Source organism: Petromyzon marinus, chromosome 58, assembly GCF_048934315.1.
Source record: "Petromyzon marinus isolate PM22_M1 ecotype Great Lakes invasive population chromosome 58, UKy_Petmar_22M1.pri1.0, whole genome shotgun sequence".
Lineage (NCBI taxonomy): Eukaryota > Metazoa > Chordata > Hyperoartia > Petromyzontiformes > Petromyzontidae > Petromyzon > Petromyzon marinus.
Genome location: NC_133724.1, coordinates 9,707,954 through 9,715,377, shown reverse-complemented (window position 1 = coordinate 9,715,377; position 7,424 = coordinate 9,707,954). Strand labels below are relative to the sequence as shown.

Below are 7,424 nucleotides of genomic sequence, written 5' to 3'. Positions count from 1 at the left end.
CTTTGGATTAGATCGAGTAAAAATAATGTCTCGTTAAACCCGCCACCACACGACAGCCAAATCAGGTTTGTCACATAAACAAAATGTTCCAATTAGTTCATATTAGTTACTTATTGGCACGTTTAGTTACTACTTTTACTCCCTCTATTTAAGACCGAAAAAGGAAGACGTATTTTCACAAATCTGGCTCATCGCCTAATAGAGCTGTTTGCTGTCATCACCAGCGAACTTCACGAGGTCCTAGAATCGTCGTTAGTTTACTCTCCAAACACACAACCTGGTGCGCTGAAATAGCAACTAATTGGCACGTTTTGTTTACACGACAAACCCTTGCTAATTGCCTTGTCGGGTGGTGGCCGCTTAAACAAGTTTATATTTACGCGCTCTAACCCAAAAACAATTTTTTTATGGATCTGATATTATTCACGTGCTCTTGTGTGCCTTAGGGCGAGAGCACGCGGGCTTTTTGCTTAGCGCGGAGTGGGGCATTCAGTCCCGCACGCATCCACGAGCTATTTTTTTTAAAAAAGGGAACATTTTTAATTGTGAAATGCAATTGTGGTATAAATACTGATGACAGTCGTCATTTACCAATACACGCCATTCGCCACTTCTTATTCTTTCACATGGAATCATTGCAACACATTAAAGATGTAAAGTTCGATTTGTTATTCACACAATTGTCTGTTCAGACGGTGCGCCCTTTTGGGACATGCTTTAGAGTGTTTCGGTTTATACTCGCAACCCTAGCTAGCATCACTGTTATTAAATGTTTGTTGGGGCCCCTATTTAACGCGACGCACCAAATGACAATGTGCGGAACATAACCAAATCCACTGCAGGTATCGTCCAAATGTATCGGGTTTACTCTACACAAATCTTACATTGTCAGATGGCAACAGGCTTACTTCCTCCCCGGAGGAGTGCATGTATCACAAGCCACTATACCAACCCAAGTGACCCTCGCAACAACACAACAATTAACACCGTCATACAACAACCCGACGACCACAGCTTCACCGGCTTCCTCAACCACGAACGCTGTGGGGGGTGGGGGGGGGAAACTGCTGAGCAAAACCCTAAATGCACGCCCGAAGCATCACCCGGCTCTGAAACAGAACACTCGAAGCGGATCGTTCCGGGGCACCTCGAGCCGGATCGTTCCCAGGCCCCTCAAGCCAGATTGGTCCTGGGCCCCTCAAGCCGGATCGATCCGGGCACCTCGAGCCGGATCAGTCCCGGGCACCTCGAGCCGGATAGGTCCTGGGAACCTCGAGCCGGATCAGTCCCGGGCACCTCGAGCTGGATCGGTCGCGGGCAAATCCAACCAACCCCTTTGTCTTTTTTTGGAAATATTTATTTGGAAGAACCATTCATCGGAGTGCAAAGACATGCACAAGAATATCAGTTTGACGAAAGAGAAATCGTTCCACCTAATGGGAATACGTCGTAAGTTTCTACTTTGCAATGGTGAATTCGAGAGTTTGATTTTGCGAAAATGTGCTCAAAATGTGAGCTGCAAGTGGGCATCACAATTGGGGTGTGCTATGGGGGTGTTGGTCTAAGGGAGAGTGATTGACTGAAGATTATCCAGGTCCTTGGTTCAAATCCAACGTCCCCTTTGTCTTTTTTAGGAAATGTATCTTTGGCAGAACCATTTATATAGTGCAAAGACATGCACGAGGATAGCAGTTTGAAATCGCTCCACGTTAAATAATTTGTCGTATATTTTTACTTTGAATTCCCTTCATCACTAGAGAAGTGTTTTTGTAAGAAAATACCAATGAATGTCTTTACTTTCTTTGAGATGAAAAAAATCTGCATTTTTAAGTCTAGTGAAGACTTTAACTTATATACACAAGACTCTGCAACTTGCATGAATATACATTACACTTTCCCACATGTTGATGTAATGAATGCCATTCTGAAAATCACGTAGAATAATGTGACTGAGGTCCAATTATATTCTGTAAAATACTTGTTCATGGTGGTTGTGGACTGGCGAAGTCGAGAAATTGTTTGCAGGGAAAATGACCTAAAAAAATAGAAAATAAAGATTGCGTCAAAATGTGGAATGTTCTGTGGGGGTGTAGCTCAGTAGTAGAGCATTTGACTGCAGATTTAGAGGTCCTTGGTTCAAAACCAAGCGCCCCCTTTTTTGTGAATGAATTTTGTCATTGGCAGGACCTCTGCTGGAGTGCAAAGACATGCATTGAAGAATCAGTTGATAAAAGATAAGAAATCGCACCTCTTTTACTTTACATTTATGTTATGATGCGAGACGTTTTTTTGAAGCTCCCATAAATTGTCTTTAGGTTCTTTTTGATTTTTTATAAAAAAAAATCTTCACGCTTAGGAGATAGCAAAGGGCAGCCGGCTGTGTCGGGACCTAGCTCGGGACCCCTAACCCCTGGGAAGTTGTTCACCCCTGTGTGTTGTTAAGATTTGTAATAAACCTTTGGTGGAAGCCCTTAACTTACCTCAGCCTCCGAGTGAGTCGTCGGGAACTTCTCAACAACTGGTGTCAGAAGTGGGGATGGGTGCACCATCATTGTCACCTACTGGATGGCCCAGGCAGATCCGCCACTGGAACGCGCTGGCGCATCGGATGGTGGTGGCAGCTGCCGGCTCCTCAGCGTTGGCGGATTGCGTGCAGGGTGTGCAAGTTCGCCTCTTGGTGGATACGTGGGCATTTGCCACCATTATTTCAGAGGCCGTTTTCGAGCTGCTACCCCGCAGCGTCGGTCCGTTAAGACCGGTTCGTGGGGATTGTGTCGCCGCGAACGGCAGCAGTTTGGGCATATTGGGCCATGTTATAGCGTCAGTTAGGGTTGACGAGATTGAGTTGGCCGGGCCTATTTTGGTCTTCAAGACCTTGGGAGTTCCATTCCTCTTGGGGACCGACTTTTTGTCTAGAATTCCCATTCGAATTCTCATTGACCAGGGCTGTGTGGAAATGCCGTCAGGGAGGCGGCTGCAATTCCTACAATGGCCTACCGTCCTGTTTCCCTTGGTTGCCAGTGTGCGGGCCTTGAATAGGGCGGCGGTGACCGTGCCGCCGGCATCACAAATCTTGCTACCCCTTAAGTTGTGCAGACCGCTCGAAGGGGGCTCCACGGAGACAGGTATCCTCCTGTCCCCGTCGCGTTACTTTTCAAGGACGAAGGGATTGGTAGGCGCCTTGACGGCTGTGTCGGGGGGCCAGGACCTTTTTTTGCAGGTCCTCAATTCGGGGCCCGCTCCGATCGTAATCCTGGCCGGCACCGTCCTGGCGCACGCTCCCCCATCCGAGACCGCTGCCCCAGATGGAGGAGTTGTGGCGGGCATGATGCGTGTGGGGGACTCCGATGCATCGTGGATCACCACGTTGTGCAACGAGAATGTCTCATTGTCCACCGGGGAGCGTCAGTAACTCCGCGAACTCATCGAGAGGTTCACTGATGTGTTTAGCAAAAGTAAGTTTGATCTGGGTCGCACTACTCTTTTGGAACACCACATAGATACGGGCGACTCAGCCCCTATTTGACTTAATTCCCACCGCTTTAGCCCTGCGGAAAAGGAGCATGTCCGTTCGGCTGTCGATGAAATGTTGGCGGCGGACATCGTCTCCCCTTCTACTAGCCCTTGGGGTGCCCCCATTGTGCTAGTCAAGAAAGGGGACGGGAGTCTCCGGTTCTGCATCGATTTCAGTAAATTTAACAAGATCTCGGTGGCTGATGCATATCCATTGCCTCGCATGGATGATTCCCTGGACGCCCTCTAGGGCGCGCGGTTCTTTTCAACTCTAGATTTGCTATCTGGCTTCTGGAAATTGCCACTGAACGAAGCCTCTAGACCCAATACAGCGTTCCACACGCCCAGGGGTTGTTCGAGTTCAATCGGCTTCCTATGGGTCTTCATTCGGCCCCAGCCACCTTCCAGCATCTCATGTAGATGGTCTTGGCGGGGCTGCAGTGGGAGTCTTGTTAAATCTACTTGGACGACGTTATTGTTTTTGGGCGTACGTTTGACGAGCACTTGCAACGCCTTGAGGCTGTGTTCGTCAAAGTACATGCTGCGGGCTTGAAATTTAAACCCCAGAAATGCCATTTGCTACAACCATCGGTGAAGTATTTGGGACACATTGTTAGTGCGTCAGGTGTCGCCACGGACCCAGAGAAAATGGCTTGTGTCCGGACGTGGCCGACTCACACATCTGTGTGGGAATCGGCTTCGCATCATACTATCGTCGGTTTGTGCGCAATTTTGTGATAATTGCGAAGCCACTGCACGCCCTTTCCGCCAAAGGCCAAAGGTTTCACTGGGGCGTGGAGGAGGAGGCTGCTTTTGCGACGCTTCGCACGGCCTTGGTGGATGCGCCGCCCTTGGGGTACCCCGATTTCTCGAAACCATTTCTGCTCGACACCAATGCCAGCGACACGGGCATTGGGGCAGTCCTGGCCCAGGTGGTCGACGGGGTGGAGAGAGTGGTAGCCTATGGCAGTCATGTTCTGTCCCCGATGGAACAGCGATACTGTGTGACCCAGAGGGAGCTTTTGGCCATAGTTTTTTTTGTTCAATTGTATAGGCCCTACTTGTATAGTAGGCGGTTTACGGTCCGAACCGACCACGCGGCCCTGCAATATTCGCTGAGGATTGGTCAGCCCTCGGGTCAGCTGTCCCGCTGGCTCGAGGTGCTCCAGGATTACCCCTTTGACGTAATCCACAGAAAGGGGGCACAGCATGGAAATGCGGACGGCTTGTCCAGATTGCCGGCAAGCTGCGGGTGTGCTTGCGACCTGGGCTCTAGCCGTTGCAAGGCCCCAGGGGACGTCACGGCCCAGTTGGTCACGTTGGCCGAGACGGCCACCCCTCCAGGTGCGGTGACGCCCGCGGATTTCGGCCTGGGACTCCCCCGGGAGGTATGGTCCAGCTTGCAGATGGAGGATTCCTCTCTGCTGAAGCTACGACGCCGCGTCGGACGTAAGGCCCGGAGCTCAGCTTCGTCGGCGGCCCCCGCGATCGCCGTGCATGACAGACTTCTCATGCGTTGGGATGCCCAATTGGAACGCTATTGCGTGGTTGTGCCCACTAGCCTGCGTGGTAAATTAACCTGAGCCATTCACGAGAAGCTTATGCACCTTGGCTACCACAAGACCCTATTGACCCTTAAGTGGGACTATTACTGGCCGGATGTGGAGGGTGACGTGGCACTGATTTTGAAGGGTTGCCACGACTGCGCACGGAGGAAGGCCCCAGTTGTCCAGGACCGGGCCCCGCTGCAGTCCATCTGGGTTTCTCGCGTTAATGAACTCGTGGCGCTCGACATTTTGGGCCCATTCCCTGCATCCCAACGGGGCCACAAATACCTCTTGGTGGGCGTTGAGTACCTCACACGTTGGCCTGTGGCGTGGCCTTTGGTCGATCAGTCGGCCTCTTCTATCACCGAGGCGTTTGTCCAGGAGTACGTGTTGGACAAGGACACGCCGGAACAATTGTTGGCGGATCAGGGGCGGAATTTCTCGTCTAAGCTGCTCAAGGAGGTGTGTGACCTCCTTGGCACCAAGAAAATCCGCACCTCGCCCTACCACCCCCAATCGGACGGGATGGTAGAGCACTTGAACCGCACCCTCACGTCCATGCTGTGCCACCAAGTGAACACATCTCAGTTGGACTGGGACCTGTTCGGCCCGGGGGTCTTGGCGGCATATCGGTTGGCTCCTCACGCCTCAACGAGATTTTCGCCTTTTTCGCCTTTTTATTTATTTGTACAGTAGGGAGCCGGAGCCCCCGGTGCACATCCAACTGGACGTGGGGTTCTCCAGGAAGGGGTCGGCGGTGCCGGTCCCTTTGAAGGTCGCGCTTGACCGGCTGCGCGAGGCACGGCAGGCCGCTGCCGAGAATTCCGCCAGCCGGCAGGAGGCTAATGAGCGGCTGCCCGAACACCAAGCAGCGGGCCTCCCGTGGGTAGCGGGCCAGAAAGCGTGGCTGCATTGTCCCCAGGTCCCGGTTGGCACATCTGCCAAATTGCACCGCCCTTGGCAGGGCCCCGTTGAGGTCGTGGAAGTCCGCCAGCCGCAGTGCGTCCGGATTCAGTTCGGACGCCGCCGGTGGATAATGCACCCGTCCCGGCTCAAACGTTATGTTCCATCTACCCTGGGGGATCCACCCCTAACTCCGGAGCGGCCAGCGGGTGATGCGTCCGTCGTGCCTGTCCTGTTGACGGGGGCGGCATTCGCCCTGTTTGTGTGCCCCCAGGGGCCTTCCAAGTAGTGCCGGCGAAGACCCCTCGGGCACCGGAGGCTACGGCGACGGGCCTATTGCCTGCTGACAGTCCAACTGCACTGGTGGCGGACGCCACACGGGGAAGCAGGCCGGCAGCGCATACCTGCTCGAGGGGGTTGCGGCTCTGGTGATGGCCTTGGTGGCCTTTCGTAGGGTCCCAGCCCCCGGCGCCCGCTCGATACTGCTGGCCGGAAGAAGCCGTCTGACTTTTCTTTCTTTATTACTATATTTTTTTCTCGTTCTTTTTGTTGTTGTTACTGTGGTGCCTGGGGTGCCGTGCTGCCCTAAGGTTGGGTTTCTTCAAGCAGCCGGTTTTACTTTCGGGCACGTGCACGTTTGGTTGTTCGGCCTTCGATGGGGGGGGTTGGGCCCCGCTGGCATAGTGGTTGCAGCCGGATCGGCTGTTTTTTTTTCACAGCGGGGGGGGGGGGGGGTGAGGGGGGTAATCTAGAGGAGTAGAATGGGGAAGTGGCGTCACGTGTGCTGTCCAGTGTGATGACGTGATGTCATGCGCTCGGGTCAGCAGAATGACGTCATGGCTCCTCAAGTATAAAGGGGGACCCCATGACGTCAGCGGGGTCGAAGCTGGAGAGTAGGGTCGGAAAAGGGTGGAACGGGGAGCCAGGGGCAAGAGGGTAGGGATAGGGGAGAGCACAGTGCCAGGCGAGACGTGGCTGTGCTCCTCGGTCGACCGTGTTGGCTGATCCCACGGCCGGCGCAGAGGAGACATCACAGGGCAGCCGGCTGTGTCGGGACCTAGCCCGGGACCCCTAACCCCTGGGAAGTTGTTCACCCCCTGTGTGTATTGTTAATAAGATTTGTAATGAACCTTTGGCAGAAGCCCTTAACTTACCTCAGCCTCCAAGTGAGTCGTCGGGAAATTCTCAACATAAGGAATGAAACAGACTTCTCCACAAATCTGGCTGTCGCCTGATGAAGCTAGTTGTAATTACTGGCGAAACGTCGTACTCGGATTGTAAAAGTTGTGGCTTGGCTCTCCAACACACCGGTGTGCTGTACTAGTATACTACACTATACACTACACTATACACTATATACTACACTACTATACACTACACTATACACTACATTATACACTACACACTAGTGCTGTACTAGTGACGAATTGGCATGTTCTGTTTTATTTGAAAATCCTTACT

The 7,424-nt window shown here is 52.6% G+C and overlaps 1 non-coding gene across 1 annotated transcript; it reads left to right on the top strand.

Annotated features, from left to right (window-relative positions):
- The first annotated feature begins 2,083 nt into the window (after window positions 1–2,083).
- Window positions 2,084–2,155, top strand: TRNAC-GCA (transfer RNA cysteine (anticodon GCA)). The gene has a single exon. It is a non-coding gene; the product is annotated as a tRNA-Cys (tRNA).
- The last annotated feature ends 5,269 nt before the right edge of the window (window positions 2,156–7,424 follow it).